Source organism: Trachypithecus francoisi, unplaced genomic scaffold (genome assembly GCF_009764315.1).
Source record: "Trachypithecus francoisi isolate TF-2019V2 unplaced genomic scaffold, Tfra_2.0 Lachesis_group19, whole genome shotgun sequence".
NCBI classification, from domain to species: domain Eukaryota; kingdom Metazoa; phylum Chordata; class Mammalia; order Primates; family Cercopithecidae; genus Trachypithecus; species Trachypithecus francoisi.
In genome coordinates this window covers 40580235-40593101 of record NW_022681464.1, presented here as the reverse complement: position 1 = coordinate 40593101, position 12867 = coordinate 40580235, and the positions used below count along the sequence as shown (strand labels likewise).

The window sequence follows — 12867 nt, the reverse complement described above, 5'->3', positions numbered from 1 at the left end:
AATTGCAGATGGATGAGGAGCTGGCAAGGGGCTGCCAGTGACTGCCCAATCAATGCGGAGCTTTCTCTTTCCACTTGCAGAGAGCAGTCAGACTTGCTGGGCACATTCCAAGCTGCCTAGATCTTACCAGAGAAAACAGGAGGGAGCGGCTTCTCTCCGCATGTGGGACAAAGCCAAGCAGAAAGGATACCTGGTAATTTACCAGTGATTTTTTTAAAAAGTCAAATGACAAAATGTTTGCATGTTTAAACATACTGTAGTTTTAAGACTTCCAGAAAAGGTTAGGTGGTGATGTTGTTCAAAACAATGGGAAGGATGGCAACAATCTTTGAAGAAAACAATATTTGAAATAAAAGAGTTGCCTTAATTTGCAAAAATCCATATAGGCTGGGAAGGGGGAGAGTAGTCCCCGCTCAGCTAGTAACCAGCTGTGTAGCTTTGGAATGCTCTGAACTGCATTTTACTCATTGGTTGAATCTTTAAAAATATAAAGCCAAATAAAAATGTTAGCCATTTTAAATCAATTTTCTGAGACTGTAAAGCAGATGAGACTTAAAAAACAAACAAACACAGGTCTAAATACTGCTATTTGACTGCTAATACATGACACCAACATTTCTTTCTTGATGCTTGTTCCATGATTCTCCCTCTAGGTATGAGTAGGAACAAATCTATATTCTGGATTGGGTGTCATGAAGCCCTGAATCTAGGTTAGAGAGTTTTGCAAAAGCCTAATCTTTCTTACACCTAAACTGAACTCGAGAATTGCATATAGACTTCCAAGATGAAGAGCTTTATGTTTTAAATGGTTTCTAGCATACTGATGTCATTTGACTTCCACAGAAAATGTAATTTTTATCATTGTTATTCTTATTTTGTTCAGTTAGGTGCTTATAAAGGTGGTTGTTTAAGAACTATGCTAAGAGTGGCTTGGGTGTTATTTTACACCTTTATTTCCATTTATGTTTCCTTTCTTTACCAGTGCATTTAAACTGCAGAGTAATATTGTCCTACCTTTTGTAAGAGAAGTAAAAATACTTTGCACACCTGCACAATTTTATAACAGAAAAATCTGAAACTCCATGTTTTAAAGTACCCATCTTGTATTTTATCCCAAAGCCAATAAAATTGTTTATTTCTTACCTTCCCTAAGCTAAAATGCAAAGTCATCGTTCTGATTCACAAACCTCTGTCAGTTTGGCTTTATAAAGGCAACACCAGGGTGTGTTATACAGGCAAGACAATCTCTGCAAATTACTTGAGGCTTCACACCTAAGACCGAAACTCCCTGGAAACGGGTGATTCTTCCTCGAGACGGCCCTGCCACTTACTGCTTCCTGACGTGGCTGAAATCAAGAGAGTAACATGATGATCACTATTTCCAGTCAGAAATTTAAAACCGGACAGTGACAAGTCAGCTCTCAAGGCATACATTGCTATTTGTGAAAGTGAAAAAAATAATCCTGAGAATCCCCCGTTGCTAGCCTTGAAAGTTAAGACACACTAACAAATCTCTCAGTGTCAGGGATTTTAAAAATCTCTCTTAGACTATTTTTCAAATGGAAACTGGTGGCAAACTGGATGACATTTCCACTGGGTATGGTGAGACCTCCGAACAAGAGAAGGGCGGTGCTGAGACCAGGGTTTACCAAGAGTCCTGAATAGCTGTATTAGAATAGCCATGGATCAATGTGAAACTTAATACTTTAATGACTGAGCTTCTCTTGAGCTCTTGTTTTTAATTCTCTGGTCTCAAGAGAATCATTTTCTTCTCTCAATCTAATCTTACTGGGAGGAGGAGACAACCAGGGTATAACTGTGACTCAGGAAAAGCTGAGGAAGAGTTTCCAGTGGGTGAGGACAATGTCTCACTCCTGGGGCAGGCAGCAAAGGGTTAAGCAAGTGGCCAAACCCTCAAATTCAGAAGCATAGAGTTCTCCCCACCTGTATAACCTGGGCTGAGTTACTTAACTGCTGGAAATCTCTATTTCCTCCTCTATTTCCTGCCCCCAAATGGTTAGTATCACACAAAGCATTTAGTGCAGGGCTTGGTACATAGTGAGCACCTACTAATTGTTGGGAATTTTAATGATTTTATTTTCTCGGTGTTTAACAGCTTGCATCGTGACTATCAGGGGGCTTGGTACATTTTGGGTGAATAAATGACATACGATGGCACTCTGAATTGGTCACTGTTGGAATTAGCTAGGGAATTCATCATCATTGTCATAAGTTTTTGATACATGGAGGTAACCTGTGTGCTCAAGCATCTTCTCTGCAGTGCCACAGCATTCACCCAGGATGTGCCTATGAGAATTATGGAGGCCCTGACCTTGAAAGATCCAGGACCCCCAAAAAGAAATGAAATTGCCCCAGTAAAATTTATCAGTATTCAGAAACCCTAGAGAAATGACCACTATTTTCTCTTCCAAAAGTGTTGCAGAATGTGTACGCTCACATGCTCCCCAACAGCGCAAAGCTCTTCCAGTTGAGTCAAATCAGTTAATGTGTATCTGCATAGCCACAGAGAAATTGGCAGCAGATGACGTGCTTCTTTGGCCCTTCTCTCAACCTTCTGGCGAGAGGTAAATTTGGGGAAATTGAGGCAGTTTAACATCTTTCAAAGGATAATTTGAGCTAAGAAGGAAATAGAATTCCATATGTGCCCAGGAACTGTAGCATTGCATGGAAACATGCCACACATGTAATATTCCCAATATGAAATCCTGAAATCATACCAGAACCTATCTAGGATACGAACAACAGAAAATTATTAAAAACCTGCTATATGTCAGGCATGGAGGTACAAGACAAAACACAGTCTCTACCTGAACGGGTGCAGAGTCGAAAGGAGGACAGATTTGTAAACAGACAAGTACAAAAAAATCTACTATGCCGGAAAAGGAAAAGCAGGGGATGGAGGAGCCAGTTCTTCGGAAAAGGATTAGAATGGGGCCAGTCAGCCTTAAACTGACTCTTGAAAAGTGAGGGTTTTCTAGGCAGTCAGAGGGAGAAGGGATTATCCCGACAAACAGGAAAGCATAAACAAAGGTGCAGAGGAAAGAAATAGCCTGATCTCTGTAGGTGTCAGGAACTGGTACGACTAAAGCTTGGCTGAAGTGTATGGTGGGCAGACAGTGGTGGCTTTAGCGCCCATCCCCACTCCCTCATCTCCACTTGTCCTCCTCTACCAGCCAGGATTCTTGTTACTGCCACCAGAATCCAACATGGGCTGTTCTAAGCACAGGGGATGGAGGGTTTCTGGCGATGCAGGGTGAATTGAATGAAGTGCTTACCTGCGAGCCCTACTGAAACTCCACTAGATGTGCAGTAAGACAGTAAGGGACGTTTTTAATGGCAGAAACACACAAGACAATAAAAGTGGGAAGAGATAAGATTTAAAAAACATTAAGAAGCTGGAAAGAAAGGTTTACTGGTATCTGACTCAGAAGACAGACCTGAGGAAACAAAAACCCTTCTACAGAGAGAGAAAGGGAAAAAAAGCTATTATACAATTTTGTCTGCACCCTAGAAGTCCCAAAGGCCATAGGAACTGGTGGCACAAAGTAATTCTGGAAGTGGGGTAAAGGTGGGGCTGAAACAGAAAGACAGGCTTAAATCCATTAAGTAGGAATTAGACTTCAAAATCCCTCCCTGACTGAAGAGCCAGGTAGTGTCCCTCTCCATCTTCCATCAGAAGATGGCATTTGTTCTTTGAAGAAAGTAAAACTGGAATCTCTGGACTGGAGGATAATGGGCATGGATGAGGGTGAGAAGTTGGGAATGAGGAAATGAATAATGGTTATGTATGGAAGAACCTCAGCCTCAGTCCTCTTCCTGTAGTTAGCACCCAGAATGCTGGTGCTCAGGCTTGCAGATGGAAAAGTTTTATTTTTATTTTTATTTATTTTTTAATCAGCCCAAGAGAAAAGACCTATAGGTGCCAGCATGGTAATACAATGGCCAGGTGAAACTCCTCACACTGAAACCCGCTCCTATCCGGCCCCACCCATATGGGGCTTCCAAATCAGCTTTCATAGCCACAGAGAAATTGGCAGCAGACGACGTGCTTCTTTGGCCCTTCTCTCAACCTTCTGGCGAGAGGTAAATTTGGGGAAATTGAGGCAGTTTAACATCTTTCAAAGGAAAAGGTCCCAGCATCAAGGGTAGCAGGATTGAATTTCTTTTGATCTCAGAGCTCTGCAGAAAGGAAAGGGCTAAAAAAGTTTATTATATTACGATGGGAAAGCACATGTGTTTTGTTTGAACACAATCGGGGGCAGGTGTTTTTATTTACGTTTCTAATTCAAACAGTGAATAGAATCCTCTTCTAATTAGAACATACCTCCTGGCGTGTTTTGAGGACCAGCTCCTTGGAGTTCCCAGCAGATATGAGGTAGGAATAATTGAGCTGCCCAGCAGCTCTGGGTAAAGTTCCCTAAAGAACTTGCATGCTTTGCTCATTCTTACTGTTGAGCTGCTGTTGACTAGGCTGTGGAACTCAGTTAACGGGTCTCCTTTGAACTGCACTTGTTTCTTCAGGTTATTAGTGGGGTGGAAACTTCTTTCATGCAGACTTCCAGGTGAGAGATGAGCTGGAGAGTGCATGGTGGGGGAATGGGGAGATGAGATTTGAGGAGACAGGGAGCTTTCAGGTAGCTTAAGGTCATTTTCCACTGATCAAGAAGCAGAAAGCTTCCTAGGGCTTAAAGACATTTGCCTTCGGGGTGACACAGGTACCCTAGAGTCAGAGAAGTAACTGGCTTGAGCAGAGAGTAGAGTGGCTTGTTGGGGGCTGTACTAAAACCCCAGGTCGTTCCTGGGACTGGTTGTGAGAGCAATAAAGCAGACGTGTTAGACGAAGGCACATCACAGTCCCATGGTTCCAGGAAGCGGTTTAATGTAATTACACTGTTAAAGAAAAAAAAAAAGTTACAGCCAACTGCAGGCAAGAAAAGTCAGAATTTACAACCTGTGTTCTCACATACACACACAATCAACACCTCCCATTAACTGTCTACCATAAATTTCCTGCGGATTCACCTCTAATCATTTGAAAGTGCAGTCACGCTGACCTCTATTCTTTCATAAAAAGATGGCTGCCAGGCCGGGCGCGGTGGCTCAAGCCTGTAATCCCAGCACTTTGGGAGGCCGAGATGGGCGGATCACGAGGTCAGGAGATCGAGACCATCCTGGCTAACACGGTGAAACCCCGTCTCTACTAAAAAAAACTACAAAAAAACTAGCCGGGCGAGGTGGCGGCGCCTGTAGTCCCAGCTACTCGGGAGGCTGAGGCAGGAGAATGGCGTAAACCCGGGAGGCGGAGCTTGCAGTGAGCTGAGATCCGGCCACAGCACTCCAGCCTGGGCGACAGAGCGAGACTCCGTCTCAAAAAAAAAAAAAAAAGATGGCTGCCAGGAAACTCATTGGATGGCATCAGCAGAGAAGCCTTGAGCTGAGTGGTCACTCGTGATTTCTTTCTGCAATAGGGTGGTGATGGTGGGAGTCCAGTTAGATCTGATAGTGGGATCAGGGTATACTTGAGCTCTCAGCTCTGTGTACCTTTTCAGTCTGGCTCATGGAGACAGTAGTGAGTATGACAGTTCTGGCAGCCACCAGCCTCTGCTCAACATCAGCCCAGTGATACAAGCCTTGGAGCTCTTTGCTGAATTCAGAATTAACCAGGAGAGCCATGTAGCAAGCAATGAATTTGACTAAGACAAGATTCGAAGCTTATTCAGAATGGCAACACAGTATTAATCAACTATAATTGTCATGCTGTCTGAGTTAGACAGAGTGGGTTTTAATAGCCTAGATGCAGTGAATCTATGGATTATTACAGTCAATGATTCTGTAAAATAACAAAAAAAAATTCCAATTAGATATGGACCAAGTTAATGTGAATCTGAGACACAATTAGGTATTTTCTTCTTACAAAGACAAAGCCAAGTGGAGATTTAAAGCTATTAATCACTTCCACAGAACCCCAAATTCATAAAAATGACTTCATGGAAAGCTGAGCTGAAGGCTTCGTTCTGTGACCTTTGATGAGAAGCAAAGTCACTCTCCTCCCTGCCTGTTCAGTTCAGTTCCCGCTGCAGACCATGACATCAGCCAGTTGTCTGAGAGATGGGCACAGCTATTCGTGCTTCATTGATGTGTGATGGGGCAGGTTTTCCAGCATCTTCATCATTCTCAAGCTATATCAGAAACTCCCCTGGTGACCTACTCCCAAAACTCAGGTTAACACAGATATTATAATGAATAACCCCTAGATCCTGAATCTATACCAATACCATCACCCCCATTCCTTTGAAACATGGCCCCATTATGCGTTGGGTTATAAAAGCAAGGGAAACCAGTGGCAGGGGTTGGAAATATGACTTTGATAGATCTGTCTCTGGATCTGAAAGGTCCGTTTACATCTCTCAAGCATAGGAGAAAGTGATTTTGTCCACCCAACTCATGATTTCACACATCCACTTTCATTAACAGGAAAGAGAAAATACGACTTATTGTTACTTAGTTATCTAGGGTCTATTTCCCACAGTGCTCAATGCACTGCACACTGGGAAGTTAGTGCTTAAAATGTCAGGATGTATTAAACCTGTTAGGTCACAGGATACTAATTCAGAGGATCATTGCTGTGCCAATGTCCCCTGCCCAAACACTGACCATAGTTATGTATGAGGCCGTGTTTAGACGGAATAGGAGCAATGGTGTATACTCGCATCAAGTCCAGCTACCATTTCTCCTCTTAGAACCACATCTGACTTCTCGCTTCTATGTCATGAGCTACCCAATCACAATTACAATAGAGCAGTTGCAATATTGTAATCTTCAGTTTTTCTTAGTTGTGCTTTTTATTTCACAAAAATTTGACTTTGTTTATTCTCTGACACTGTTTTCCAGATTTAGACTTCTTTTGGGGAATTGAATTTCCCAGAAGACTGGATTATGCAAGTGTTATTGTAGATTATTAATTACCATAGTATTGGTGGTGAACCAAGTTGACAAGCATGATGACATTAAAAATCAATTCTCAAATACATTTGATGATTGACAAACCAAATCATTGATAAGAAACTATTATAATTATTTTGAATAATTGCTGTTATAATCCAATAGTTTCATATTGTGTTAGTTATCTATTTTTGCATAATAGTATTGCCACGACTTTAGCAGCTTAAAACAATACACATTTATTATTTCACAGTTTCTGTGAGTCAGAAATCTGGATACAGCTTAGCTGTGTCATCTGCTCCAGGGTCTGTTGTGAGGCTATAACCAAGGTGTTGTGCAGGGCTAGAGTCTCACCTGAAACTTGACTGAGGAAGAATCTGCTTCACTTCAGTTTCTTGTGAGCTGTGGGTCTGAGGGATTCAGTTCCTTGCCGGCTGTTGACCAGAGGTCATCCTTAATTATTCGTCTTGTGGATCCCTTCATACAGCAGCTTACACTCAACCAGAAAGATAGAGAGTTAATGGAGAGGGTCTACTAGCAAGATGGAAGACATAATCTTATGTGACATAATAATGACAGTGACATCATATCATCTTTGTCATAATTTACTGTTTACAAGCAACTTATAAGTTCCACCTACACTCACAGAGAAGGGATCATACAATAGTATGAAGACTAGCAAGGGAGGATAGTCAGAGAGCTGTCCTAGATCTGTCCCCATGAAAATATTCAGAAATGACAAAATATTTGATCTCTTTAGGAAAACCCCCTATAAAAGTTTAGGTCTACACATAAAGGAAAAGGATTAGTTTAAAAAAAAAAGAAAAAAGTTTAGGTCTAAATCATAAAGAAGGGAAAAAGCATATTCATTGCAGGAGCTCAAAATATATATTTTTGAAAAATTTAAGCTGAGAGACATAGACTCAAGTTGCCCTGAATAGATACTCCCTAGAACATAATTTTTCTCTAAGAGTAAGAAAGCAATAACTATACATGACTTATTCATCAGATGGAAGGGAAAGAAGAGAAATTAAGTAGTTATTCTTTGTAAAAAAAAAAAAAAAGTAAGGTCAAAGCAAGCCAGAATAATTCAATGCAACACATATTTATTGAGTATCTCTACAACTTGTACTCTACTATGTGCTATGGAGAGTGAGCAGATTGTGGGAACACAAAAGAAGAGAAAAGTAAATGATACGTATTATTTTTCCCTTCAAGTTGCTTGTAACAATAGCAAGTTATTTATGTTGATTTCATATTATTCCAGAGAGAAATCTTTACCAACTTTACATGTGTCAAATAATTCAACCTTCAAAACAATCCCATGAAGCAGGTGTTATTCTTGCCATGGTGATGGGAAAACTAATGGGCAGAGAGGTTAGTGACTTGCCCAAGGGCACAAAGCCAAGAAGTGAGGCAGCGTGGCTCCAAAGTTCTTGCTCTGCACCAAGAGTCAGCAGACTACAACCTGTAGGTCAAATCTGGCCAACTGCTGTGTATGTAAATAAAGTTGTACTGGAACACAATACAACTTTCCTATTTGATTCCATATTGTCTATGGCTGATTTTACAATACAGTTGCAGAATTGAGAAATTACCACTAGGGCCTGAAATGTCTAAAATCTTTACAATTCGGGCATTTACAGAAAATGATTTCCAACCCTTACTATAAACTGTTACAGCATAGTACCTCTTTGGAGACAAACAGACATATTATATACCCAGAATTCTAAAGTGCAAGGTGAAGTAAGAACTACACATGCAAAGAGGTATAAAGAAAATGGGAGAATGTTACTGTGTCTTTCCTGGACACAATGGTGGTGAATGAGTGTGGGAAGCACGGAAAGGGTGGGAGGTTTAAGTTTCTCTGGATACAAAGTTGGTGTAATTTACTAAACAGTGGAAGCAAGAGCAGCCTAAGTAAAGAGTAAAGATAGGTAGCTAGATTCACCAGTTGGAGGGGAAAAGAACAGTTGGGATAAAAGATTTATATCCTGTACTTACTACAAGTAACTATAATATTATGTTTTTATACAAATAAAGTAATAACATATAATTCAATATCTTGAGTTTAAATAGCCAATTTCATCTTTAAATTTCAACAGTCATATTGACATTAGTTTCTGTCAACAGAATTAGGCAAGTGGCAGGTAGAGATCATGTGACATCTGAGACTCCAGGGTGCTGTACGAATATGAAACAGTCATTGTGAGTTCTAAGAAGCCTCAGAAGACAGAGAAGCTGACTACTTACGCACGTGAGTCATCATGACATCCATCTGCACCTCCTTTGTTCAATTTCTTTAACTCTTGCTCCCGCATAGACATTTTGTATTTATTCATCACTTAGATAATTCATACCAAGGGGTTCAGCAAGGGAAGAGTCTTCTTCGAAGCATTTAGCACTGGATGAATATTTGCTTTGATCTCCTGTTTCTTTAGTCATTTGCTAATGATAAGAACTGGATGGCAATGAGGAAATTCTGTCCTGTCTGGCACCACAGTTCCCTGGTGGGTGTGACTGGTCCCAAACAGAGATAACCACCTACCTGTGGGTGTTTCTTGAAAATGCAACTTGTTTCTCTGATAGTAAACACAACATGGAGATAAAGCTGAAAATGAAAAGTCTAATAAAATAGGAGATATTTTACCCTTCTTCTCTAAATCTTCAGAAATAGCTGAGATTTTCATAGGTAGTGAGTGGCATGGCACAGCCTTATCCAAAAGATTGAGAGGGGCCCAGCACAGTGGCTCACGCCTGTAATCCCAACACTTTGGGAGGCTGAGGCAGGCGGATCACTTGAGGACAGGAGTTGGAGACCAGCCTGGCCAACATGGTGACACCTCGTCTCTACTAAAAATACAAAAATTAGCAGGGTGTGGCGGTGCACGCCTGTGATCCTTGCTATTCAGGAGGTGGAGGCAGAAGAATCACTTGAACCTGGGAGGCGGAGGTTGCAGTGAGCTGAGATCACACCACTGCACTCCAGCTTGGGTGACAGAGCGAGACTCCATCTTAAAAAAAAAAAGATTGACAGGATTCCATGACTCTGATGTTCCCCTTGGTGATCATGACTGTAAAGTTTCACTGCTTGCTGAATTGTCATTACACAATGCTTGCCTTTTCAGTCTATTTTGCACTTATATTCATCTAGGTTTAGTTCTAATTTTATGTTTTTGGCGCAGTAGAGGTAAGTCAATTGGGGTTGCAGATACTTGGGTTCAATTGAAGAACAGAGCCTCATTTGCAAAATGAAAAATAAGTCTCTTGTGCATTTGCTGCCACAGGCATTTTAAAAGAGGCCCTTCGGCTTGTGCCATGCCCCCAGCTTTGTCTCAGCCACACTCCCTTCCATTCTTGGACACACTTCTATTCTTTAAATATCATCCCATTTCCAAAGAGAAGTTCCGATTATGTCTCAAAGCTCCAGACACAATTTTAACATCTGCTTTGTTGAATTGAAGTATTGTATAAGTGCTGTGATCTCACCTACCTTTCAGTTCTTCAGGGTTTCTGTCCATTTCATTTTAAAATGAGGGAAGGATGAAGTTTACTCCCCCCCAAAAAGCTGAGTTAATTTCTTATTAGAGTCATGATTTTGGAGAACTTGATGAAGGCAGGAATGAGGAGAGTGAATGACCAACCCAACCAGTAGAACACCCATTTTCTTTTAAAAATGGGATGTTAACGGTCTGTAGAAGGCATTAAATACAGAACTTCTCCACTAGAAACAGAAGACTGGATTTTCTTCTTATTTGCATTTATCTCTCTCTTGCATAGATAAAGCCTAACTGTAATAATAAGAAAACTCGTGCAAGTATAAAAGGTATTGGAGAATATCATGAAACATCAGAAGATGACTCCAAGGGCTGGGCATGGGTGAAAAGGAAATTAAAGCCCACAGATGAGCAAGGCAGCTGCGGACTAATCCGGAGACTCACTCCCTCAGACACGGTGCTTTTTAGTCTCAGGTTACTGCCTCAGCTCATAGAGCCCTGGTTTTCCCAAGAATAAAATTAGAGTCATCATATTTTCTGTTTAACTCCCAGACCTTACCAAAATATGTAAGCAAGAAAACTCCCTTTAGTTCATCTACCAAAAGCATAAGACACCTCTGTATTACAATATTTCAAAGTATTGATCCCTTTCCCATAGGCACCTTTATGTGGATGTTTCCCTGTGAGAGGATCACACATCTCGGTCCCATTGATATCATGTTACTTGCTTTGACCAATGAAATGGATGCAGAAATGAGGTATGCTCCTTCTGAGCAGAGCAAAAACCCTCTCATCCTTGGCCATGCTCTCATTCTCTCAGCGAAGAGACAAGCGATGTTGGAATGGGAACACTTACAACAGCCAGGGTCTTGGATGAGGAAGACATACAGCTGACTTGCAATAGACATGTAACATGAGCAAGAAATAAACCATCATTGTGTCAGCTGCTGAGAGTCTGAGGATGTTGGTTACTGTAGTATGCTGAGCCTAAGCTAACAGATACATATTGTTCGGGAAATTCTGAAGCCTATGAATAGGTCCAGCAGAAGTCTATAATATTTGTATTGCCCTCATCCTACACATTTTGATAAGTATTGTCTCTTCTTACCCACCCAGGTATATATTTATTCAATCCATCATTCAACAAATATTTCTTGTGTCTTGAGTGCTTGCCATGCGCATTCCATACTGCTAGGATACTGGGGTAAAGTTTGAACACAAAGGTACAGTATCTGCCTTGGGGAGCACACAACCTAGAGGAGGAGATGGACATTAAGCAAACAGCCCTACAAATAAATATAAAATTACTAATTGTGAAACTACTATGGAGAAAAAAATAAAGGGCTCCATGAGAGACTGTAACAGAACACTGAAGTTAGATGGGGATGTCAGGAAGTTTGCACTGTGGATCAGAAGCAAATCCTGAAGCTGGCCTGAGAGGAGCACAAGTGTTCCAAGCAAGAAAAGCAGTATGCGCAGATGCTCTGCAGTGAGAGAGAATTGGATATTTGACAAATAGAAAGAAGGCCAATGTTGTCAGAGCATGGCGAGTAGTGCTGGTGGGGGGAGAAGCAAAGGAAAGTGGAAAGGTAGACGGGGCAAGGTCACAGAAGGCCCTGGGAGGACCACACAGTCCAGTGTGCCCCAAAGAGTCCCAGCAGTAATGCCCCATTTCTCTCTCAAGGTACCGCTGTTGAGATAGCAAAGTATGTGTCCACATTACTGATCAGACATTTAAAAGATTTTGAATTTTATGCTAAAAGCAATGGGAGGCCTTTGAGGGAGAGTGAGTGAAACAGATCTGTATTTTTAAAAGATAACTGGCTGCTGTGTGGAAGACAGCAAGAGTGAACAAAACAAAGACCAATGTAGAGACTAAGGACATGGACCAGGAGAAAGAGTGTGGTGGAAACGGAGAGTAATGGACAGATAGGAGCTGTATTTTTATTTTCATTTATCTATTTTTTGAGATGGGGGTCTTGTTCTGTTATCCAAGCTAAAGGGTAGTGGCATGATCATGACTCACTCTCACCCACACCTCCTGGGCTCCAATGATCCTCCCACCTCAGCCTCCCAGAGTAGCTGGGACTACAGGTGTGTGCCACCACTCTTGGCTACTTTTTAAAATTTTTATTATTTGTAGATACGGGGTCTCATTATGCTGCACAGGGTGGTCTCAAACTCCTCCCACAGCCTCCCAAAGTACTGAAATTACAGGTGTAAGTCACCACACCCAGCTCAGGAACTATGTTTTTACTGGTAAATCATCACTAGGTTCTTCCATTGTTTTCTTTATTGCTGGCTGCAGGACCACAAGGTGAGCCTCCTCAGATGAAGTGAACCATCAACTTTGTTTTCTGTTATTCCTGTGCCAAACCCCATTGCCTTCACCTTTAATTTCTCTGCC

General features: G+C 41.4%; 1 long non-coding RNA gene across 1 annotated transcript; it reads right to left on the bottom strand.

The window, feature by feature from the left end:
* Positions 1-1149: 1149 nt before the first annotated feature.
* On the bottom strand, positions 1150-7447 carry LOC117063866. The gene is made up of 3 exons (XR_004429132.1): positions 7318-7447; positions 4471-4911; positions 1150-1346 (listed from the first exon to the last, which is right to left on the bottom strand). It is a non-coding gene; the product is annotated as an uncharacterized LOC117063866 (long non-coding RNA).
* Positions 7448-12867: the final 5420 nt, after the last annotated feature.